Genomic DNA, 27,093 nt, shown 5'->3' with positions numbered 1-27,093 from the left:
TAAATACCTAGGAACTGAATTTTTTTGAATCCTCTGTTCTCCAGGGAACTGATCATGAACCTGTAAGAACCACATTCTCAACAGGCCAATGACTCCACCACGACTGCTGGACGAGGAGCTCCGCCTTAGGCCCAGAGACACAGAGTCAGTAAGATGCTGCAGCCGCAGAACACCAGAGACGAGCACATGCCTGAATGTGGCTGAACGTGACTGTGAACAAAACACGCTCATTCAACAAGGATTCACTGACGGCATACTATGTGACCGGTAATAGTCTACAAATACAGCAGTGCCGGAAAGTTGCAGCTTCCTGATATTCAAGCAGTATTACTTTCCTTCAGAGAAATAATAACAATCACTAACTGAGTACATACTATGTCCCAAGCACTGTGCTTTAGGCACTTAGTGTTATTTCATTTAATCCTCACCTTCAGAGAGGAGTCAACACCCATTTTTTTCCTAATGACAGTTTTACTGAGATACAACACATGGCATAACATTCAGTGGTGTTTAATTCATTCTCAACGTTGTGCAAACATTACCAGTACCTAATTTCAAAACATTTTTATCACCCCAGAAAGAGACCCTGTGCCCATGAGCAGTCACCCCCCATTTCCTACTCCCTCTAGCCCCTGGCAACTACAACCTACTTTCTGTCTTTATAGACTTGCCTGTTCTGCAAGTCTCGTATAAACGGAATCATACACTATGTGGTCTTTTGTGTCTGGTTTCTTTTACTTAGCAGAATGATTTCAAGGTTCATTCACGTTGTACTGTATATCAATACTTCACTCATTTTCATGGCTGAATATCATTATTCCACCGTATTGATATACCATATTTTGTATATACATACATCACTTAACAGGCATTTGGGGCTATTATAAACAATGGTGCAATGAACATTCATGTACAAGTTTTTATATGAACATATGCTTTCGGGTCTCTTGGGTAATACCTGGGTGGTATGTAAGTTTTGTACCTGAAAAATCGCTGGCAGATAAGGTAGTATGCTTGGAGTAACGGACAAGCATTGGTGCTGTCCTGCTCGGCCATGCTCAGGCTGACCAGCCGCAGAGACCCGTTCTTAGTCCCACCCATAAAAGAGGAGGAAATGTGGAAAGGAGAAGACTCAGAGGACATAATTCATTCATAACCTAATACGTGACACATGAAAAAGGTATTCTTTTATTCAGTCCCCAGGGCATAGAATTAGGTCTAGTAGTGAGAATTACAGATGGGTAGAAAAAGTTGCCTCAGGAAATGTTTGAATGGCAACTCAAAGACTGCCTAGGAAAGGACTGCAGAGGGATCCTGACAACTGGGCTAGGGACTGGGCTACCTGAATGTTTCGGGTCCCTGCAGATGGGGGGGATTTATGGACAGGGGTATATATGGATTCAGTAATTTAATGAAGAACAATATCCAAAATGATGCCCCTCAGCCCTGTGAATATCTGCTAAACAGCTCCATATGTGCCTCCCACTGACACCTCACACTTATGTCCAAAATCACACTTCCCCTCCCACTCTGTTCTTGTCCTAGCGTTCCTGTCTCAATCAATGGCATTGCTCTTTAACACCAGTTGTGTTGATTTTTTTTTTACTTCTCCCATTCTTTATATCTAATTGAACATTAAGTTCTTGAAATTCTACTTCCAGAGTGTCCCAAGACAACGGATTAAACCGTAATAGTGCAACAGTGACTGCTGTGAACAAACAAGAGCAAATTGTGAGGATGGTTGCCCAAGAAGCAATGTCACTGTGAGGTGAGAAAAGCACAATGTTGGTCTTGGACCCCCTGGGTAGTTAACATCAGTGCACGGCTCATCACAAACCAGAGTCAAAGTGCGGAAGCAGTGAGTTAAGTTCCAAGCCTAATTTACAAATCTTTACATAGTAAAGAGTCAGTGATGGGCCCAAGAATCAACAGACTGATAAAGGATCCCACAGCTAAGACCAAAGTGGTCCTTGACCCACATCAATCCTTGACCTGCTACAAAATCAAAAGATTGCTTTTGGGATCTTCTGCACATCAGTCAACCAAAAGAATCACAATACCTAAAAAGTCGATTCTCAATTCTTAGCTTACTTCATCTCTCCATGGCACTTGAGGTGGCTCCTTTGCATAAATACAACAGGTAGAATGAGCCTTTTAAAATGTCAGCTAACTGTAAACCTCCAATGGCTTCCCATCTCACTCAGTATAAACCCAAGTCCTCACCTTGGTCTACAAGATGTGGACAGGCCCTGTTCTCTAACCCCATCTCCCACTTCTCTCTTCATTTCCCACTCTATTCCACTAGCCTCCTTGTAGTTTCCTGAAGATCGCAAGCATATGCCCACTTCAGGGACTTTTCACTTGTTGTCCCCTCTGCCAGGAATACTCTTTCTCCCAGAATTCCACATGGGTCAAGCCCTCATTTCACTCAGGTGTCTGATTAAGTAGCACCGCAAATAGGCCTTCCCCAATCTAAACAGCACACACACACACACACACCCATCACCCACTAGTCTCTTATCCTTCTCTAGACCTTACATGTTATATATTGATGCATTTGTTAATTTACTTTCTGCCTCTCCTAACTAGATTATTAATTCATTGAGAAAAAGTGAAGTATTTTGTTCAGTGCCATATCCTCAGTGCTGAGACTATAGCCGGCATATATTAGATGCTCCATAAAAATTTGGTGCATGCATGAATGAATAAATAAAACACACTGAAGATGACAGAAAAAAATTTTTCTCTGATAAAAATCCATTTGATCATCCTCCACAGCTGTTATAGAACCATGATCGCAAGATCAAACTTGGCCCTACATGCCAGATGCCAGTTTTCAAGGGAAGTAGAAGACGAAGAATGATCAGCAATAGCTGAGTTGGCCATGTTAGGTTTCACAGCTGAGTCTCACTTTTTCAGCGTTTCAAACCATGAATAGAGATGAACCAGGTCATGGAAGGGGAAATGAAGAGCAGGAAACACCACGGGCCAATGTCTCAGAGGCACGGGGCTGCTTGGCATAACCGGAGGAACTGCATGCAAGTAGTGACAGCTGAAGAAAAGCACACCATGAGAGATAGAGCTAGATAAGTAGGAGGAGGAGCATGAACTTTTACAGATTTAAAAAAAAAAAAAGAAAAAAAAAGGTAGTTTCAGAAATGCCATTCTCACAGCCAAGACCAGCTACTTAATTTGCAGGGCCCATGCAAAATGAAAATATGGAGCCTCCTTGTTCAAAAATTTAAAATGGCATGGTGGAAGCAAAGGAGGCTTTGAGAGTATTCAAAACATAAGGTGAAGGCCTGCACTAAAGCAGAAGCAACGTTAGAAAACCTTCTGCCCTTGAGCTAATCCAATGTAGACCGCACATCTCCAAGTTTAAGATAACTCTGTGGGAAACATCCACAACCATCTTAATTCAACTGATAGTTAAGAGAAAGATCTATGCGCAATATACTTTTCCCACTATTTCTGGCAGCTTGGCTTTTCTCTGGAGCAGGACAGACAGCATGTCCTCAATCTGATACAAAACCAAACTCCTGCCACATCTCTCAGTTCCCACTATGAAAACCTGGAAAAGTCAACAGCCACAGCAAAATAGATTGTCATTAATTAACAATGTATCTGCATCTGAATGAAGACCTCACTACAACAGCAACAGAAATAAAACATTGGTCAGAAGATAGAGGCCCATTCCAGAAAACAAGAACCTTCATCTGCCCTTGTCAGTTTGCTTGGAAGATAAAGCAGCCTCATGAAACGCTACTGCTAGCATGTTGGGATAAAACACATACCTGCTATAATTTCTCAAGAAGAATTCCAAAGAAAGGCTAGAGACACACATATACCTTGTCTTTTGTTCTCATTACCTATAAAGCCCTTTGAGAGCAAACTGGATCCAGAAGACAAGAGTTGGACAACTGTCCACAAAACAGCAAATTCCCCAAGATGCCCAGCTAAATCACCAGAAACAGGTAACTACTCAATGTCGTTTTCATTGTGCGTGCAAGAAAATGCTCAGAGCGAAAGACCCCTGTAAACGAGCTTGACTCCATCCTAAGGCTGCCTAGAATTAGGAGAAACCATTGCCACTCCCAGTATCTTCCCTTTTCCAGAAGGTCACTGAAAATGTCCCCCCACCCCCAAATGCACATGCACACACAGGCACACACACCTTCGTACAAGGCATGGTCAAAATGAACCACAGCTTTGTGATTCTTCAAACTACAACTTCTTGATCCTCCACACGTAAGAATATTTTGGCACTGAAGTAGTTACTTGAAAAAAATAAATAAGGCCGGCCCGGTGGCTCAGGCGGTTAGAGCTCCATGCTCCTAACTCCGAAGGCTGCCGGTTCAATTCCCACATGGGCCAGTGGGCTCCCAACCACAAGGTTGCCAGTTCAATTCCTCGAGTCCCGCAAGGGATGGTGGGCAGCGCCCCCTGCAACTAAGATTGAACACGGCACCTTGAGCTGAGCTGCCGCTGAGCTCCTGGATGGCTCAGTTGGTTGGAGTGCATCCTCTCAACCACAAGGTTGCTGGTTCGACTCCCGCAAGGGATGGTGGGCTGTGCCCCCTGCAACTAGCAACGGCAACTGGACCTGGAGCTGAGCTGCGCCCTCCACAACTAAGACAGAACAACAACTTGAAGCTGAACAGAACCCTCCACAACTAAGATTGAAAGAACAACAATTTGACTTGGAGAAAAGTCCTGAAAGTGCACACTGTTCCCCAATAAAGTCCTGTTCCCCTTCCCCAATAAAATCTTTAAAAATAAATAAATAAATAATAAAAAATAAAAATAAAGAAAGAAAGAAAAACTTCATTCTATAAACTGTTTATACTCGATATCACTTTGATTAATCCCTTCTAGTTAAGAAAATAAGCTTTAAAAAAATATTGGTTCAGAAATAGGTACCAAAGACCTTTAGAGGGAGAAGTTATGGAAGAAACTCCTAAATTTAAGGCACTTTATTCAAATGACTCATTTCAGATGTCCAGTATCCACCCTTCAATCAGTCTTGCTCAAAGCCAGTCTTTCTTTTCCTTCACACCAAACAGACATGGTTTGAAACCACTCCATGACACTTGCGCTTGGTAATTATGAAGAAAAATCTGAATCTAGTGTAATGGTCAAGAGCATATACTTTAGAGCTATACTTCCTGAGTTCAAATCCTGACACCACCACTTAGAGGCTTTTAGGACTTTAGTCACATTGTGTGGTTTGGCCTCAGTTTCTTCATCTCTAAAATGGGAATGATACAACCTAGGGTTGTTTTGCAAGTTGTATGTGATTAACACATGTAAAGGACTTAGAATAACGACTCTGCAAATTTCATTCAAGGACATGGATATAGTACTTGCTGCTCTACGCCAGATGTGGTTCTAAGCAGTTGATAAAGAGGAACCCACTTAATCCTCATAAACACCTATGAGGTCAGTGCTATTATTTTCCCCATTTCATAAGTAAGTCAACTGAAACACAGAGAAGTTAAGTAACTTGCCCAAAGTAACTCAGCTAGTAAGTGGTGGAGCTGGGACTCAAACTCGAGCAGACTGGCACCACAGTACCAGAGTTCATTTTCGTAACCACTCACTATAGTAGATGATACTGTCTCACAATGTTGTGGGCATTTCCTTGAACAGGAGCACTTCGAATGTTAGCACACATGTGCAATATGGTGACTTATAAGAAATACATACTTGGTCCAAAGTGGAGCTCACAGCTTCCAAAACCCTGGGAATTTCCTAAGTGAGAAGAGCAATGAGAGGATCTTTTGTTATGATACTTGGTCTTTTGTCCTCAGTTCCTGAAAATGTTCCAGAGCCCTAAAGGTAGAATGGGTGTCTTGTTCTTCGCAATAAGCTCCTTTCCACAACTGGGTTGATAGTAATGAGGTGACTTTTGGGAAGCACGTAAGGGTGGGCACCGGTTGCCAAGGGAACGAACTATATAAATAGAGGGGTGCACTTTCACTCCTGCCCCAATTTCCTGAAGGAGGGGCTGGAAGGTGACTCAGTCACAAATGGCCAATGATTTAATCAGCCATGCCTATGCAATGAAGCCCCCATAAAAACCCAAAAGGAGAGGGTTCCGAGAGCTTGCAGGCTGGGGAACCAGAACACTTCAACGTGCTGGACCCCAAACTCCACAAGGACACGAGCTCCTTTGCTTGGGACCTCACTCTCTGCATCTCTTCATCTGGCTGTTGATTCAAATCCTTTAATATCCATTGTAATAAACTGGCAACCTAGTGAGCAGATGGGTTTCCTGAATTCTGTGAGCTGCTCTAGCCAATTAATTAAAGCCAAGGAGGGAGTTGTGGAAACCTCTGACCTATAGTCAGTAGGTCAGAAGCACCGGTGACAACGTGGGCTGACAGCTGGCATCTGACACGGAGGGCCATCTTGTAGGACCGAGCCCTTACCCTGTGGGATCTGACCCCATCTCCAGATACACAGTGTCTGAATTGAGCTCAATTGTGAGACACCCGCTGGTACTGGAGAACTGCTTGGTGGTGGTGTGCAAACTCCTCCCCCCACACGCCAGCGCTAGAAATTGGGTGCAGAACCTTTTAACTTTCTTCTGGAATGGCAAAGCCCATGTAAAGGGACAAGAACATGGTAAGCATTGAGTTTCTTTGTGAACTCTAGCAAGCTCTGCCTACCTGGTGATAGTATGCCCTGTGGGGAAATACCTGGTCCTGGTCTGTGTATCCACTTGGCTTCCATTAGGCGCTGTTATCTTCAACTAACTAAACAGAAAAACTACAGCAAGTGTTTCTGAGCAGCTGCTTCCTCCCAAACTCTAAGAATGCTGCAACCCGTACCTCCTAACTCGTCTAACTCGTTGGCCACTCCTCTGCCTAAGGCCCTCTCCCTCCTCTGACCCATTCTGCACACCGCGCCCAGAGGCACTTTCCCCACACATGTGTTGGCATAGTCACTTCCTCCTCCAACACCAACAGTGCACATCCTGTCCTCCAGGGTGACATGGAAACTCCTTAGGATGGCATTTAGGGTCACTCTGATCTGGCCCAGAACTACTCGAACCTTACCTCCCACTAGTCCTTTACTGCCCGCCTCTGACCCCTTCGCTATGCCAGGCACAAGTTGAGTGAGGCTGTGGTCCCTTCCCTCATGCAGTGTACGGACCCATGGAGGAAAAGCGGGTCAGGAGAGGGACAGTGCTCTTACACAGACATGCCCAGGGCACAGACACAGAGGTGGACACCTCAAAGTGACCTCAGATCCAAGGAAAGCTTCCAGACCTGGAGCTGGCCTTTGCAAACGTGGGCTGGAAGAACCACCCTTCAAGTTCGATGTATAACAGCCACCTCACAGCCATGCATTTTCTGCTACCTTCAGAGTAAAAATCCTCTCTTCTGTATACACCAGCACCTGGGCTGAAGCTAATTCATACAGTACCTCTGTGTAGGTTAGAAAAAAGATGTCCCCTTTGGAAGATGCCTATTCCTCCAGGCGGAGTCAGCTGTATGCCAGGGAACACAGGTTGGTGGACAGAACCAAGGGTGGAGTGCAGCCCCATATACACTCAGCCAAGTGCCCTGTCCCCCTCCCCCAGCTCGTGCAGGTCAGTCTCTACCACCATATGTGATGGCACCTCTACCTACATCTCACTCTTCACTGTCGAATGGAGGTTGTTTGCATATCCTCCACACCAAATTATAATCCCCTTGAAGCCAGATCAGTAAGAGCCACGCTACTTGACATACTATCTACTCAAGAAGCATGAGATACACTCTATTAAAGATGCTATCTTATCTTTAGACTCTCCATCTTCGTGTCCCCAAAATCCTTCAAATTATTAGATGAACCTTCTTCTCACTACACTTCTGTCATATCTTGTATCTGTTGTATTGTTGAACAGTCCTGATAACCACAGTTATGACTGTAAGGCAATTAAAACTCAGAAAGACAGTCTCGATCACACTGTAAGGATTATGAGCAGCAATGCTTCCTTTAAATGTTATTATACTGTCTAATTCTTTGGCAAGCCTGGAATAGCTGAGTAAAGCAAGTTAATCGAATTAAGCAACATTCTGCTATCTGATTAGTCTACACAAATGGACATTTTGTACTTTTTGTCAATGGTTCTCACAATTATCGCTTCAGTCCATTCAAGCTGGTGCAGAAAGATCATTACCACAGGTTGCATGCAGATCTCAAGCCTCTGAACAAGACGTGATCTGTTCCTACAAGTGGATGCTGGCTGCTCCTCAAGCTATGACATTCTTACACACCCGCAAAATATGGATGAGTCAACTCTTAAAAGATTTCTGAGACTAAGATTCCAAAATATTCTCTAACAGAAGCAGCAGAAAGTTTGGCAGGAAGGAAACAACTTATTTTCAAACTAACATGTAGGTACGTAGAAGTCACCCCAAGTGAGAGGTTATACTAGACTAAACCACCAAAATTCTGCCTCCTCTCTTGGGACTGTCCCTTCTGGGTGTCTGTGTGACACAGATAATCTTTACCCTAAAGGTTTCCTGATAAATCACAAGACATTAGAGATTATAATCTATTTCTGAAGAAGGTAAGAAAGATAGCTTTATAACTTATTTAATACAAAATAATACAAAACTTTGAAACTATCAAGTAAGACATTAATCCGATTTGTTCCTTTGAATCCCTGTGGAATCAAGTCACTGACATGTCTCTCCGCAGGAACAGTGACTTCACACAGAGTACACCCATCTTACAAACCTTTTTCTTTTGCCATTCATCTTAGGGTACAATGTTTAGCTCATCATAGGGACAATTATTATTGGTGTTTGAACCAAAGGAAATTGTAACTAAAAGTATTTGAATCTGTGACCTATATAATTGATCATTCCCTTGGTCAAAAGAAAATTAATAGGAAAATTTTTTTTTCTTTTAACTTAGACTGGAACCCAAATTTATGTAAAGTACAAATGTGCATCTCTTTACCACTAATTGTGATATTAAAAATGAAAGAATCTGTAGTGCGATTTCTTTTCTTATTGAGATATAATTGACAGATAACATTAAATTAGTTTCAGGCATACAACATGATTTGGTATTTATGTACAGTGTGAAATGTTCACCACAGTAAGTCTAGTTCACATCTGTCTCCATACACAGTTACAAATTCTTTTTTCTAGTGATAGAACTTTTAAGGTCTACTCTTAGGAACTTTCAAATTTGCAACACAGTATTATTAACTATAGTCACATTGCTGTACATGATAGCCCCATGACTTATTTATTTTATAACTGGAAATTTGTACCTTTTAAACCCCTTCATCCATTTTGCCCGCCCCACCCCCATTCCCATCCCCACCCCCAACGTCTGGCAACCACCAATCTGTTCTCTGTATCTATGACATTTGGTTTCTTGTTTTTGTTTTAGATGCCACATCTAAATGAGATCATACAGTTGATTTATTCTTAATACCTGCATTTTTATCAAAGGAAAATACCCTTTTAAAAACACTGGAATGGTTTCATAATGAGACAGAGTCTATACGGTACAAGCAATCCCCACCAGGCTGAGAATCTGGAGTCTGGGCTCTTTGTTCTGCTTCCAAGTGATTGTCCCCAGGACTGAACACATCAATGTACTTCAGTGCGGCCTCAAGTTTCCTCATCTGCATGAGAGAGTTGGGCCATTCTACCTCTTGTCATCTCAGAGGTAGGATTTCAATTCCCTGTATCTGACTTTGTGGCCATGTGTGATGGTGAGAGGACTGGCTTTCCTAGTATGCCTCAATCCACCAGTGTTTCCACCACCGAGATTCCACTTCTGCAGTGAGGTGAGGGACCTCAGAGATGAAGGAGTCTCCCTCCTTTCATGGGCAGCCAAGTCACGGATCATTATACCTACTCGAGATGTGAGGAGTGGAGTCCAAACCAAAACTCCAGCCCAACTGCCTGTTAGTGTCCTATCATACTTTCCCTGGAAGACTTCATGGGACGAAGGGTCAATGCTTTTGTTAGGCCTCTTTGCTCTTTTCTCTCTAGCCAGACTGGATGTTTACATTCACTTAGTCCAATTTCGTAACTCTGGGTCCAGAAATGTGTTGGCAGTGGGTCTGTTTCTACAATAGCCAAGATAAAAATATTCACGGATAAAAGCCAAGGCTTTGGGTAGGGGAGGGGCTAGCATCACTGATAAAAGAAAGTGATCCAATATCGAAGCACAAAGGCTACCAAGCAGATTCTTTATCCCACCAGCAGATCAATTCCTATTTGACCCTCCATACTGATTCCAAGAATAAGATAGTGCAGTAACCTCATTTTAAGACTTGAAATAAATCACAAAATAAAAAGATGCTGGGGTTTCATAAGCCAAAAACTCTTGGATGTCCTATGTCAGGAGTATTTTCTTGGCCCAGAATAGGAGTACATGCACTTAGAAACACACCAGGAGCGTCTGGCATAGTACCATGTGCTGCCTTATGTAAGCAGCAGAGGAGAAAACGCAGATTGAGATGGAGGCAACAGAAGTTGGGCAAGGGGACAAGTGGGGAATGGCAAGTAATCTGAAAGTTTTGCCAGAATCATAGATGAGTGTCAGACCCAGAGTGTTTAACCATCTCCTCAAGCTCGCGTTCTGTAAGTCTGCTCTGGTATCGACTACACCACGCACGTTCAGCCCCGAGGAGTAGGATTACTCTTCAAATCTCTTAAGCTCTCTAGATTTTCTCTGCCTCCCCTGTAACCTAATCACAACCCAATGACTAGCGCCATTCAGAGGCAAAGGAGGAATTTCACTTGTCAAGCAACATAAGAAGGAATTCCTTCCCATTGCAGAAGGCCCGGGATATGGCTCTAGCTGTGCCAGGCACCTTTTCAGCTGCCTCTCTGTGCAGAATCTTGGCTGTCGATCAGCACGAGGGAAGCTGCTGTTTCCTCCAGTGCCATCTGCTCACACAGGATGGATTGCTACTGGTGCGCAGAGAGATTCTTCTCCCTCCCGCCCTCCCAGCTCTCTGGCCGTGCTCTGGTGGAGAACTACAGCAAGGACACCAAAGATGTGCCGTGCTCAGCAGCCGCCGAGAGCTGGTAGCAGACAGTCCTGCAAACAAAGGGAAAGAGAAGGAGAGACACAGCTGATGCTAACACTGTTTTCTGACAGGGCTGCCACTGGGGTCCTGAGGTCCACTGGGTAGGCAGACATGCAACACAATCATTCTTTAACACCCAGCAAGAACAACAATAATACCAGAAGACAGCCTTTATGGAAAACGGCATAAACTTTCCTCAAAAAAGTGAAAATCGGGGGCCAGCCTGGTGGCTCAGCTCAGGTGGTTGGAGCTCCATGCTCCTAACGCTGAAGGCTGCCGGTTCGATTCCCACATGGGCCAGTGGGCTCTCAACCACAAGGTTGCCAGTTCGGTTCCTCGAGTCCCGCAAGGGATGGTGGGTAGCGCCCCCTGCAACTAAGATTGAACACGGCACCTTGAGCTGATCTGCCTCCCGGATGGCTCAGTTGGTTGGAGCGCGGGCTCTCAAACACAAGGGTGCCAGTTTGATTCCTCAAGTCCCACAAGGGATGGTGGGCAGCGCCCCCTGCAACTAGCAACGGCAACTGGACCTGGAGCTGAGCTGCGCCCTCCACAACTAAGACTGAAAGGACAACAACTTGACTTGGAAAAAAGCCTGGAAGTACACACTGTTCCCCAAAGAGTCCTATTCCCCTGCCCCAATAAAATCTTAAAAAAAAGGAAAAATGGAACTACCATATATGATCCAGCAAGTCCACTTCTGGGTATTTGTCCAAAGAAAATGAAAACACTAACTCAAAAAGATAATATGCACCCCCACGTTCATAGCAGCATTATTTACAATAGCCAAGATATGGAAACAACCTATGTGTCCATGGATGAATGGGTAAAGAAAAGATGGGACATACAAAATGGAATGGTCTTCAACCATAAAAAAGAATGAAATCTTGCCATTTGTGACAACAGTGTTGAACCTTGAGGGCATCATGTTAAGTGAAATAAGTCAGACAAAGAAAAATACCATCATATGATCTCACTTACATGTGGAATCTAAAAAAAAAAAACCCACTAAGCTCATAAATACAGAGAAAAGATTGGTGATTACTAGAGGCAGGGGGGCAAAATGCATAAAGGTACTAGAAAGGTACAAACTTTCAGATATAAAATAAATAAGTCACAGGGATGTAATATAAAGCATGGCGACTATAGTTAATAATAATGTATTGCATATTTGAAAGTTGCTAATGGAGTAATTTTAAAAGTTCTCATCACACACAAAAAATTCTGTAACTGTGTATGGTGATGGATATTAACTAGACTTATTGTGATCATTTTGCAATGTATACATATATCAAATCATTAAGTTGCACACCTGCTACTAATATAATATTCAAGTGAATTACAGGCATGTTACAGTCGCGTGTTGCTTCACAATGGGGATCTGTGCTATGAAATGTGTTGTTTGGCCATTTCATCGTTGTGTGAACGTCATAGAGTGCACGTACACAAACCTAGATGGTGTAGCCAACTACACACTTAGGCTGTATGGTATAGCCTATTGCTTGTAGGCTACCAGTCTGTAAGCACATTACTGTACAAAATTAGATCAAGCACAAGAGAAAAGGATGCAATCAAGAAATGTGGTCAGCACCAAATGGAGGAGGCTGCTGCAGGCGTGAGCATACTGCTACTGCTGTACAGTAAGAAAGAGCACACTCTAAAATAACAGTAAAAAGTATAGCAAATAACATAAACCAGTAACATAGTTGTTCATTACCATTAGCAAGAATTACGTCCTATACATAATTGTGCTTTAAGTGCTGGACCACTGGTTGTCGAACTACCGTCAAGATCACTACATACTTTGTTTATGTGAAACTGAAAAATGTTTTATACAGAAAAAAGCGAGAATGTTGTAAAATATGTGGTCAGTTTTATGTACTGGTATGTATACACTTAATTGTAAGGTTAAATTCCTACCGTTAACAAAATGATTAAAGACCACGTAGGCGATACAAAGTTTATTTAACACTTCACGAAGTGAGCAGTCTCCTTCAGGAGAACTGCAAAAACACAGTAGATGGCAAGAAGCTTTTATAAAATTAAGAACAAAACCAGAGAAAACATCTCATTGGCTGGGGCCACACACTCAACCTTGTTTAGGGTGAGAAGGCCCCGGGCTGGTGTGTCATTGAGGAATTGGCTGCCTGGATGTACTGCGTTTCTGGTCAAGGGAGCATATACGGGACATGACAGTTACCTATGTTTCAGTTAAGGTTTCCAGGAGAGAATTCCCGCCCGTTCTCAGGAATTTTTTTCGCTTTCCAGTTCCCAAATCCCGAAGAAAGTTGGTCGGGAAATCAGGGAAATCGGCTCCTTGAACCCAGGTGGTTGGCAGTATCGGCCATCACTTTGTGGAAACGATTCATCATCGAGAACAGAACACAGTTTATATCTCAGGATTCGGGAACGGGAAAGCAAAAAAGATTCCTGGGAACGGGAGGAATTCCCGCCTGGAAACCCTAGTTTGCAGTACGCTGACATGGCACCCGCAGGCAGAGTGGTTCTATCGTGGGCCTAGAAATTTATTTCAACATTATTATGGGTCACATTTTTAAAAATTAAACATTATATTAGCATAAGCCCAGCCTTACTCTGATGCCTTACATGCATTATCTCATTTAATTCTTACCACAACACTAAGAGGCACTACCATTATTATTCTTGGTTTGTAATGGGAGAAATGGAGATACCAAGTGCTTGAGCAACTTGCTGGCTGGCTGGCTGGCTTCCCAGGCAGTGTGATCCCAGAGGCTGCAGTCTTAACACATGTCCCACAGTGGGTGGCTTCCCAGGGCGGGCCTCCAAAGCCTGCCTCCACTTCCTCAAGCAATTAGTCTCTTCCTCCCAGTTCCTCTCACACTGGAATCCTTTGTTCAACCATCTGCCCTCTCCCCTTCTGAACACCTCAGGAGCAGGTCTTAATCAACTGAGTGACTTAAACTAAGCCTCAGGGAGCAAAGGATTCATTCAACAGTTTTTAAGGTGAGTAAGTGAATAAATAAAGATGGGATTAAAAAAGGAAGTAAAGCAAAATAAAATGTAGCAAGAAAATAATAATAAACCCTGACACTTCAGGGTCGATCCTAAACGAAGGAAAACTAAGTCTTAATAGCCCTCCTTTCTTTCTTAGATACTCGAGGGGAAATAAGACACGTTATCTAAAAATTTAATCAGGTTAAAAAAACACACACACTAAAGTTTTAAAGCATCTGCCTATGCTTTGTTCCAGGTCCTTTGTTCATGGAAAGCAATTTTTTAATCAGCAAAGGCAAGGGTAGGATTTATTTGGAGGGTTGAATGTGCCTGGATCAGAAAGTGACAGGTACTGAAATCTGGGAGACAGAAAAACCAATTCTACAGAAGAGAAAAGAGCACGAAGAAATTGAAGTCTAAGCTAGGAGAGAGTCTGGCTGGGCAGAGGGAATGCCTGACAGGTGTTAGGGCAGTGACTGATGTCTAAGGTGCCATGCCAAGATGCTGCCTCTGCCAGGCTCTAATCCTTATCACCCCCAAACCCTCAATACAATCACCTTATATTAAGGGTCCTTTAGGAGAGGACTATAAAGGTAAAGGTAGTGTCCAACATAGGGTGAAGGAACGCAGGAAAGGGCAGCCCTTACAAGAAGAGCCCGGAAAGCTTAAGTGAAGAATTCCAGAGATTCATGAAATCTGAGAAAGACAATGATTAGGGAGAGTCGCCAGTCCTGCAGACAGTGGAGTGGAGTAGAATGCTAGGGACCCATCGAGTGGGTAATGAGGGCCCACGTCTTTCTAATCCAACAGATAATGCTGGAGGACCAGCCAAGTGCCACAGACTGTAATACCGTGTCACCAACCAACTCCACTGTGGGAGCACATGTCTCCCTGCGCCGTGCCCTCATTCCCATGCCTCCTGTCGTAATGACTCAACACTAACAACCAGGATTTGTGGTTCACAAATCTCTAAAACTCAGTCCAAGCTGGCCCAAAATAGAAGTAGTAAGAAGGAACAACGCATTGGATTTCACATTGCGATTCGGGAAGTCCTACCTTACTAATGAATCTAAAGATTACCCAATAGGAAACATTAAACCCCGCCCATTAAACCAAGGATCGCTTTCTGGGTAAGACAATCTATTCCCACAGTTGCCTCTATTCAATACGAGTTCCTAGACCGCTGAGGCTATTTCCCTCATAAATCAAACTGCTGCTAATGTACTGGCTTCTCGACTTCAACCTTTAAGCTTATTCTCTACTCAAGTCTCTACATCTTCTTCTGCTATCTATATATTGCTATTCTAAATAGCATATACATGAAATTGAATGCTCCCCTAGACACATTAATTTTAGACTCATTTTAAAACTTTCACTCTTTCGCCACCTGCCAAGTGAAAGGAGGAAAACAAAGCAGGCATATATAGTTCAGCTGCCGCAGCTGCTCTCAAAAAACTGGTACAAAGAAGGTGACATACATTCTTTTTGAGATAAGAATTTCCCATTCCTGTTGGATTTTGTGGTAGTGGTTTTCTTTTTCAATGCCAAGCCAGAAAAAGAGACCTGGAGTCTCTAAAAATGTGCAGTTAAGCTACCCCATCACAGAAGGCAGCCAACAAAATAGTTACGTTTTAAGCTCATTCCACTTCTCAAGTACATACTTGGATTCCACTACTTTGCAACCTAAAAACAAAATGATAAAATCTTCAGATAAATGTAAACCTAATCAATACCAATGATAACTGCTAAGGCGATTACTAGTTTATTCAGCTCCACCTATTGTATGCAATGCATCAATAACATCCAGTTTCTGTAACCTTTTAAGAGACCGATTTCTACTACTTTGTGCAGAAAGCAACATAGACTAAATCTGTATTAAAAAGACCCAAGAGAGGAAAAAAGAAAGGGAAGGAGGAGAGGAAAGGGGAGGGAGAGTGGGAAAGAGGGAGGAAAAAGAAAAGAGAGGAAAAGAAAGTGTCATTACAATAAGGATGATGTTCTAACAGACAGCAGCTGCCTTGGACTGCCACGAAGAAAGCTTTAAAAATTGATTCTGTAACGTTTTTTCTGCCATTCACGGGCCACTGACTATGAAACAGATTCCCAAGATGTTTATGATCAGGTTGATATAACTAAAAGCAAACTGGAGCAGAACCAGAATGACAGAAAGATGCCATCATCGTAATTTAGCTTCTGCAACACCAGATCCCACCCCACAGTGGGTTCCTGGCTTCTGCCTCTTAGAACATCCCGAGCCGACTCACAGTAGTTCCAGTGATGGCTCAGCCACCATCTGTGGCTCTTTCACAGTCCTGGCCATCAAGGACAAGCAAGCAATGGCTCTGTGCTGTTTGGCTTGGCTGCATTTTTCTAGACATAAGCTAAGTGTTCACATTTTTTATTCTCTGGGGTTTGAGCTCCAGCAGTGTTTGAAACAGGGCATTCAATACCTAAAACTAACCATGATTATCAGATTTGGACTAGCACTCTGAGACGACCTAACAGAAATATCAATGCTGGAAATAAATCCTTCCACGGGGCTCTTAAAATTCACTTCCTCTTCAAAACATCATTGTAACTGAGGTGAAGCCAAGTCTGTCACCCCAAAATATGCCTTTCGGGATACTGACTATTTTAAGCTGGTTATTTTCGAGAAATGAACACCTCGGGAAAAACCGTTGACCTTCCCTCTAACTGCCTAAAAGGAATTTTGACAGAGGACCAGCTCCAGGAAGGAAGGGAGTTATTATAGATAACTAGAGTTTAGTATGACCTAAGTGTGACAGACTGGAGGAAACTGGCAAGTCCTCCTGTGTCCCATTGTAAAGATGGCCCAGCAAACCTTTATTTACCAAACATTAGCTTTTCAATCTCCCTGAGTTGCCATCTGGCCCTTTGAAGTCCCAAACCACAACCCTTCACCCCTTCTGCTTAGTGGCATGTGCGCCTTAACTGTCCCATCCGTCCTTGGGTCCCCTATCCATAGGGAACCCCTGTATGTATATATGTAATAAATTTGGTCATTTTCTCCTGTTAGTCTCTCACGTTAATTTGATTAGTTAAGCCAGAAGAGCGTGGAAGGGAAGAAGGAAATTTATTTTTTCTTCCCCACCCTACAAACACCATCAACACAATGGTCTGCAAGATGGATGAGCGAGGCACTCACCTGGGGCAAAAAAAAACAACAACAAAAAAAACACAACAACAACAACAAAAACACCTCTAGTAATCAAGATAAATAATATTTTAATGCAATATTTTGAAAATATCAACATTAATGCAAAAAATACATGATGAAAACTTTAAATAAAGACAGGATACAACCCTGCTCTTGTACAACTCACTCTCATTCACTTCACCCGAATCTCAATCCCGTCGGATCTGGTCTTCATTTAAAATTTCGGTATTTTGTTCATTTTATTGCATTAAACTACTATTTTTATCTAGATTGTTGTTGTTTGGTTGTTGTTTTGGTTTGTTTTTTTTGTTTGTTTGTTTGTTTTTGGTTGTTTTCATGCTTCCTGAAATTTTTCACTCAAGCAAAGTGCCTCACACTAGCCTCCGCCCTGCCAACACTATTAACTTAAGACTCACAGGAAATCTATGAGGTAGCGCTACAGTTACTCTCATTTGTAAGTGAATACACAAAAAAGGTTGGCTACTTTGCCTAAGATCATAGAGCTAGGGGGGCCCAGTCAGATTCCAAACCCAGCTATGTGGTTCAGAGCCCACATTCTTATTGAAAGACACCAAACTGTCTCTCAGAGATTTGCATCACTAAGGCATTCAGCATAAAGCTCTATAGCCCTGGATTTTAGAAAATAATACGTGGAGGATAATCCAAATAAACTATTATTAATGACAACTTGGGCAGATTTAGTCATGACCTGTTGGCTGATCAATGTTCTGCTGTGTTTAGGCTAAGTGTTAATTCCACCAAACTCCTGGAATATTTCTAATTATTTGTCGCTAATTCTTTAGCCATCCTCACCCTCAGAATGAGCCAAGGGAGAGAGAGTATATCTGGCTCCTCACTCAAAGGACAGGACTATAGATTTGAGTAGCCTGAAGTCGCTGGTGCCAATCCAGTCTGAGCTGACCCTGATATAGACCCTCAAATACGGTCAGTTTTCCAAGGCTAACTGAGCTACAGTGTGCATTGCGGGACAATGTTCAGAAGTACGTACTCCCAAATAACATGTTCATTTACAGAGAGTCGATTTTAGAAACAAATTCACTACAGCAACAATGTTCTCACCACATTCAACCAGTTCTTAGTGGTGGTGGACATTTCAGTTAAAAAGGGTCATAGTGAAACAGGCTGAAAAAGAATCTAGAAATGACATATCATGGCAAGAATGGTGAGGGAACGAGGGCTGTTTTTCTTGGAGGGAAAAAAAAAAAGACAACTTAAAAGTCGGCGAAGTGGTGCCTAGCAACTATTTTCAATTATCTGAAGAGCTGGTGGATTTAATTTATGTGACACCAAAAGACTGAAGTTGGACAAATGGATGACAGTTTATGGGTAACAGTTTCAAGGAGTTGGCTTTCATCTCAGTATAAGGGGGAAAAAATCTTCTAACAATTAGACCTGTCCAGCAATGAAAGAGCCTGCCTCCAGAGGAGGCAAGTTGGCTGTCAGCTGCCACAGAAGGGATCCGGCACAGAATGGCCACTTGGACAGAAGGACTCAAAATCCCTTCCAGCTCTAAGACATAAAGCAATGGAACAAATAATTAAACTTAACACAGTCATTGTTATGCAGAGTGTTTAGTTCCTAAAAACCCTAGAAAACTAAAACAAAACCATGAGCTTAATGGAAAGTAGGTCTTACACTTTCATTTTATTCCAAGCCAGAGTCTTGATTTTTAAAATACTAAGCCACTGAAGTAATGCCAGTTAAAAATCAATCTCCCTTCTGGAAAAACTAAATTGTGTCCTGAGATGGTATTTATAGTTTCCATTTAAGAATACTGGGAAACTACTCATATATACAATCAATATTTTATAGCTCTCCTGCAAACTACATTGGCTATTCTGACCAAGATCCACTGCATTATGTAGACGAAAAAAAAAAAAAATACAGAAGCACTTGAGTTAGAATTTAGGAAAACAAAGCAAAGCAAAAGTCAAATCAGATGTATCAGCAGCCCAGCACATTAAAAGACCTTGGGAAAATCTATCCAATCAGGCAAACAGGGACAGGTCAAAAACTGTCCATCTTAATGACAACACAACTTTTAGAAAGCAATTTTGCATTCAGGGAGTCTTCCAAGAGATTCACACCTAACTTTAACGTAAGCATTTTGTTTGGACAAGACTAGAAACAAGACACATTCAAGGGAAAATAGGAGAACAACACAATAAAGAGTTTTTAAACAGTGAACAAGTGCCTGTCTGTAGTCTTTTGCTGAATGGTTGTGTGTACACACACACACACACACACACACACACACACACACACACAGCCTAAACCCCCCTGGATTGTGCCAGTGATTCCATTCAATGCACCATATTCACTAGGGAAGATTTTAAATGAAATCAAAGCCTTATGACTCCAGGGAAGAAGGGAACAAACTACAGAAAGAAGGCTCCTACTTGCCAGGCATTTTACAGAGATGACCCTATCTGACCCTCTCAATAGCCCTGTGAGGCAGGGATTCCTACAAAGCAGGAAATTAAATTAAGTAACGTCCCCTCAGCCCCCGCCACCACCACAAATTTACAAAGCCAGTAAGAGGTTGAGTCAGAGGTATGTCTGATTCCAAAGTCCACCTATATTTCCTCTATGCCATAGAGCCAACTCCTGTGCCCACTTGCTATGCCCAAACCCACTGGATACTTCCACCTGGAACTTCCTGCAGGTATGCACATGTGTTAAAGTTGTTATCCTGCCCAACCCTGGACTGCCCTCCTTCTGCTAAGTGGGACCACTTTTCCCCACGATCACTGAAATTCAGCCGTTCCAAGGGCTGCAGTGGGCTGTGCTCTTCCACCATCCCCACACAACCATACTAAGGCTGCCATCACTACCTCAACTTCTCCCAAATCCCCCGTTAGCCATCACTTTTACACACTACCCGATCTAAACTGTTCTTGGCACTGTGTTAGCTGTGCTCCACTTTCTCTCTACTACGATTCACACTTTGCTATGAAAAACAACAATCGTGCCACTAAAAGAGTTTGAGGAAGGCACTGACTCCCCACAGCCTTCCTATTTATCAACTCAATCTGGAATTATAGGTAAGCCTCAAGGGACATTTCCAGCTTCCTTGCCTATTAATTCCTCCAACTCTAGGTTTCAATCAAAACACCCTTAATTTTAATCACCTACTCCCAGACATGATATGATTCCTCCATCAAAAACACCCTGCTCCCACTTTTCCACCTGCCAGTACCCTACCTATCTTCCAAGGCTCAGTTTTAATGCCATCTCTCCTATAGCTTTCATTTACTCTTTCATACGGAAGTATAACAAACAACTATTAAAAATGAACTCAGTAAGAGTTTATACAAGTAACTTCTCTCTTCGTTGTTCTTATTATTAAATTTTTCGTTCCTTTTTTATAACACTCAGTGCAATCTGCCTTATAAAACAATTGGGCTTATGTTTTACCTGTCAACTCCTTAAAGGTGAAGACTATTTTTTATTCCCATTAACAGGATGCTATTGGAATACATTGATTTAACAAGTACTTACTGACGTTTAATGTCTACCAATTTGTCTGTGGATACTGTAACAACCTCTTAACTGTTCTCCCTAGTTTCATTCTAGAATCTTCCAATCCAGTTTCCAAATAGCCTGAGTGATCTACGAAAAATGTAAAACAGACTGTCAGTCCCATATTTAAAAACGATGGCTTCATCTTGGATTTGGCAATGGTTTATTATCCATGACACCAAAAGCACAAGCAACAAAAGAAAAAGATAGATAAACCAGACTTCATCAAGAAAAATAAAAAGACAACCCACAGAATGGGAGAAAATATATACAAATCATATATCTAATAAGGGACTTGTATCCAGAATATGTAAAGAACTCAACAAGACAAGGACATTTAAAAATGGGCGAAGAATTTGAACAGACATTTCTCCAAAGACGATACACAAATGGTCAATAGCATATGTAAAGACATTAAGCACCATTAGTCCTTAGGGAAACGCAAACCAAAAATCACAGTGAGATACCACTGCACAACCACTATGGTGGCTAACGGACAAATAACAAGTATTGAGAAAGGTGTGAAGTGGATTGGAACCTTATTCATTGCTGGTGGGGATGTAAAATGGTACAGCTGCTTTGGAAAACACTTGACAGTTCCTCAAGATGTTAAATACAGTATTTCCATATAACTCAGCAATTCCACTCCTAGATATACCCAAGAGAGATGGAAATACATATATCCACACAAAAACTTGTATATTAATGTTCATAGCAAGAAACAACCCAGGTGTCCATCAACTAATGAATGAATAAACAAAATATGGTATATCCATATAATAGAATATTATGTGGCAATAAAAAGGAATTAAGTATAGATATATACTACAACATAACTGAAACTTGAAAATATGCTAAAAGAAGCCAGACACAAAAAGTCATATATTATGTGAGACCATTTATATTACATATCCAGAATAGGCAAAACCATATAAACAGGAAGTAGATTAGTGGTCGCCAAGGGGTGGGAAGGAGCAGGGAAGGGAGAATGATTGCTAATGGGTACAGGGCTTCTTTCTGGGGTAATGAAAACATTCTGAAATTAGATAGTGGAGATGGTCACACAACTCTATAAAATACACTAAAAACACTGATTTATACACTTTAAAGGGATAAATTTTATTGTATGCAAGTTATGTCTCAGTAAAGCCATTATACACACACACAAAAAAAAAATTAACAAAAATAACACCACCACCAAAAAAACCCCAATCACCTCCCATCCAATTTTGCAGAAGCTCAAACCCCTGTTTATGCCTCAAGGGCGACCTTTATGGTCTCTTCTTCTACCATCTCCTTCTTACTAACGGTGCTCTGGAGACACCTGACACCTCTCCTCTCCACTTACGGAAAGCTCACTCCTACATCAGGGTCTTCCACAGGCTGTCCCCTCTGTCCCCAAATCTTCACTCATTTGGCTCCTACCCTCCATTCAGAGCTCAGCTTCGACATCATCTCAGAGCAGCCTTCTCCGCCATCACTATCTAAAGTCATCTTCCCAGTCACTTTCCTTCATTGCACTGTCATATTTCCTTCATAGTACTTACACAAAATTTAAGTTATCAGACCAAAGGTACACCAGGGGATCTTGATGATTTCCCCCTTGTTTATCACATGTCGTCCCTCCTGCCATAAGAGGCTATCAAAACATGTATTGAACTGAACGGCCATGAATTCAGATGGCAAAAGGCTATAATTAAAGTTATGCAATAAATCATCTTACAGGGAGGTGATAATGAATACCTTATGTACAGATTAGAAATAAGAGGAATTTCAGAGAAGAAAATGACGGGTAGCTGCAACAGCCATGGAAAAGCTTCACAGAAGCAATGAAACTGAAAAGTAGACTTGGCGAGATGAACAGAAGTGTGAAAGGCATTTACAGGAGAAAGGCGCGTCTGAACAATGCCCTCCCACTCTTTGTCCACGACCTCAACACGTCACCCACACACACACAGCCCACTGTGACTCATGAGAACATAATGCAGAATCTAGAACTTGAACCGCAGACTGTAAGTGCCTCACAGGTACAGACCATGTTTTATTTTTGCATGCCTCCCTATGCCTCCATCTGTCACAAGACTAATGAGATACCAAGTTCAGGTATCATTCCAGAACTCTTACCATTATGATAAGCAATTTCTACCTCCTCACCATTACATATGATTTCTATTTTAGACCTTCTTTTGGTCCCTTTTGGGAGAGGGAGGAGGAAGTCAGTGTTTCCTTTTTTAGATTTTTTTGTGTGTATGTTTTAGGGACACAACAACACCAACAAACCATAAACCTCTAGCCTCCGCTTAAAGAACGTACTGAAGCTCAGTGTACTTGTGGAGAACTAAGCTGCAGTAATTCCCTGCCATCTACTGTCCCAGTGTGGCATTTATAAGACATGACGTACATTGCACTAGTTACTGGAGTACCTGAACGGCACAATGACATCACGGGAAGTTTCACCCTAGTTATGGTGTCCCAAGTTTGAATGCTAGCATCTCTGTTTAACTAGTTATTTCACCTAAAGCAAGTAACTCAACCTCTCTGAGACCATTTCTTTATTTGTAAAATGACAGAACAACTGCTCTGCAGATCTGTGGGTGAACTAAAGGATAATATGCATACATTAGCCCATGCAAGGCCTAGCACAGGCTTGACCCACTGCACATGTTAGTTATGATGACCAGGTCACAAGAATTACAAAGTGCCAGGGTCACAGGTTGCTGGTCAAGAAGAAACTGCTGAAAAGGAGGAAATCACTGATTTCTAGCTTCTTGACAATTTGCAGAGCTGGAGTGACTCTGCATTATTTCAGTATTATCACTCTCTCTGGCTAAGTAATGTAAGCCTGACCTGTTACTTAGTACAAGAACTCTCGGAATTTGGAAGTGAGACTTAAAATCTAACATCCGCTCTCTACTTGGACTTTGTGAAGCTGTACAAATGAGACCTTTGTACTACGTCTTAAAGGCCAACCTGAGAACTAAACATCAAGTGATGGGGCGGAAAGGCACAGAGTAATCCAAAGCCTCTATTACCGTGTTTCCCCGAAAATAAGACCGGGTCTTTTATGAATTTTTGCTCCAAAAGACGCATTAGGGCTCATGTTCAGGGGATGTCATCCTGAAAAATCATGCTAGGGCTTATTTTCCAGTTAGGTCTTATTTTGGGGGAAACACAGTACCTACTCATGCTTTCAAAAAAATCTTGTTTGCTAAAAGATAAAAGATAATACATGGTTGACATATCTAACCCAATGTGAAAGCATACTGTCTAAAACTTTACAAGAAAAACTTAATTTCCAAGTCCTTAAACCTTCTCACGACATGGACCAGACAGAGTGCTAAAGAGCAGACTAGCATAATATAATACCCTTTAACAATTTCCTTGGTAGATTTTCAAGGAAACAGGCAATTCCGTATGTCCTCTATAAGTGGTGGATCTATAGCTCAATAGTCTGGCACCCAATTTACTTATTTCATGATCAGTCGCCATCACTTGAGTTCGAGGAAGTTTGAAGCAGAAGTTTTAAGTTTCATAAACTATGATGGCACAGTAGGTGTATGTACCTTAAAGATAAGCACGAGTAATGGAAGATGGAAAAGGTGACATAGAGAAGGTATTGAATAATCCTTTCCTTTGATGGCATAATTAAGAGACGAATAAGGACTAAAATAATAAACAAGGTGTGATCAAGCCGCCAAAGCAACAGTCTCTCGTGGACCACAAACAAGCTCCAGAAAAGGAGATCCAGGATGACTGGGAAACGACCACCCCACTTTCTCCCCTGGTAGCTGGATCCAATTGTCAGCACTCCACTCACGAATCCTCTCCTCTATGAAGCCCTCCCTAATCCCACGTCCCCCTAAATGCTGGGTACACCTTGCTTCCTGATGGCTCACAGGACTACACATGCACAACTGGCAGCCTCCACTACTGTATACTTGTCTGCCTGCCTGCCTCTCCCAGTAAACTTGGTAGCCCTTCAGGGAATAGAACTGGTCTCACTTCTTCGTATCCCACAAGCCCACACTGTCTGGCACTCAAGCATCTGTTGAAAGGCATCTACCAGGGCATTCAGTTCAGCATGCTTTGTACACCAAAGGACTGTAAATAATCTAATTTCCCATCTATAGGAGAATGATTAAATAAGCTGTTCGCAAAGTGTGGTTAGAAGACTCCTGAGGGTCCATGAGATCTTCTCAGGCATCTAAGAGCTCCCCCATTCTCTAGCTGCGTATCTATGGGGAGCCAGATATTCTTCCAAAACTTTAACCCAAACAACATAGTATACAGACTGAATGAAGAATCAGATATAAGAATCCAGCCTTCTTGTACTAAGTCAAACATTATGGAAACTTGCAAATATATGAAAACAACATTACTCTTATCATTAGATTTGTTTTGGCAAATAGTTCTTTTTCACTGAAATATGTTACGTTAACACGTAATGGATTTATTATTATTATTTTAATGAATTAATATATTTTTTTTAATTTCTCAGTTTTAATTTCTAGTACAGTAAATATCTATAGGTATAGACTGCATAAAAAGGCCCTTTGGGGTTCTCAATAATTTTTAAATGTGCTAAAAGACCCTGCGACCAAGACATCTGAGAATGGCTGGTTAAAGAAATTATGATACAGCTGTATAATAAAAGAGCATACAGCCAGTTTTTTAAAAGATTGAGGTAGATTGGTATACTAATAGAAACCAATGTCTAAGTTTTTAGAAAGTGCAAAACAAAGAATATCTGCATGTATTACCTTTTTAAAAAATTAAAAAATGGAATAAAACATTGAAATACGTAGTACAAGGGCATTAAACTCACCTTAAAGAACAGAATGTAATGGCACTGGAAAATGTTCAGTGATACACTGTGAAATAAAGCAAGCGATTTTCAAAATAGTAGTACATAATATATTCCTGAAAAACAGTCTGGAAGGATAAACTGTATATGAAACTATTAACAGAATTTTTCCTTGCAGTTAGTGGGATTAAATGACTGCCTTCTTTCTTGGCTTTCTAAACTTTTGATAACTTACACATGCTATTTCTATAATCAGAAAAACAAAGAAAAACTTTAAATACACATGCACAAATGTATATGTATGTCTATACTTCAAATATTCAATAAGCCAAAAAGTACACAAATAAAGTAATGCCTATTAGCTACTTTCACACCAAGACCTTGATCAGGTATTTGTAAACTAAATTTAAAACTTCCTTCTTCCCCTAAACTTTTAAAGACTATCCTGGTCCTGTCGTTTTATTGCTAGTAACCTAGGAGAGTTTATTGCTAGTAACCCAAGGATAGTGTATTTGCCCAATGATTTACATGCGATGACATTCATTAAGAGTATTATTGAACAGCAAAGAACCCAAATATTCCACACCAGATTGGTTAGACACGTTCTCCCGGGCGCTCAGGTCCGCATCGTACGTAGGACTCACTATGGACTTCTTTCACTCCTTCACCCTTCGCGATCATCTCATTCTGTCCAGTCAGCTCTGCCTTCATTTCTCTCTTCCTTCATCACTACCACCCAGTCCAAGCCATGGTCCACTCTCCTCATCCACACTGTCTCCCTGGTACCACTTTTAATCACCTGGAGTCACTTCACACAGCATCCCAAAGGTCAACTTTTACAAGGTAAATCCACATGTCACTGCCTTCTTTAAAACCCATCAGTAGGTTCTTAGGGCCATTAAATAAAATCCAGTCCTTTGCAGGCCCCTCAAAGGCTCATCTCTCTCAACTGACCTTCCATGTCCCCTGCTCAGTAGGTTCCATACTTTTTGTTCCTCAAACAAGCAGTGCTTGTTCTCACCTTAGGGCCGTTGCACTTGCTTCTCCCTGGAACAGGGCTCCTAGATCATTACATGCTCTTTGCGGCTATTCACCTCCCAGAGAGGCCTGCCCTAATCACACCAGCTAAGTAGCCACCTCAGCCCTCATCACTAACGCATCACCATTTCATTGCCTTCAGGACATCTACCTCTTTCTAATACTATCCCGTTTATTCTGTAAAAGCTTGTCTTCTGTGTCTCAACCTCATTCCCTCACCTCTCTCTGTGGCCTCACACCTCTGAGAACAAAGGGATATTTGAGTAGGTAGTCAAAAAATATCTGCTGAATGAATGGAATATTATGCAGGAATTTAAAATGTTTTTTTAAGTAGCTTTAAGGAAACAGAAAAATGCTCCCAACACATATATAATAGTGGAAGGGGGGAAAGTTATTAATATAACCCCAAGTTAGTTTGCTGGAGTTAGTGGGGCAAAAGAAAAAAACAACTTAGTTAGATTTTTTAAATGTCAAGAGTGCTATTATGGGTAATTTTTT

At 41.8% G+C, this 27,093-nt stretch overlaps 1 protein-coding gene across 3 annotated transcripts in view; it reads right to left on the bottom strand.

Annotated features, from left to right (window-relative positions):
• Positions 1-27,093, bottom strand: part of AK4 (adenylate kinase 4) — a 73,790-nt gene that overhangs the window by 34,967 nt on the left and 11,730 nt on the right. The gene's annotated exons all lie outside the window — the stretch shown is intronic.

The sequence above is a fragment of the Rhinolophus sinicus genome, linkage group LG06 (assembly GCF_036562045.2).
Source record: "Rhinolophus sinicus isolate RSC01 linkage group LG06, ASM3656204v1, whole genome shotgun sequence".
NCBI lineage: Eukaryota > Metazoa > Chordata > Mammalia > Chiroptera > Rhinolophidae > Rhinolophus > Rhinolophus sinicus.
The sequence above is the reverse complement of the archived record's forward strand: the minus strand, read 5'-3'. Positions and strand labels throughout refer to the sequence as shown.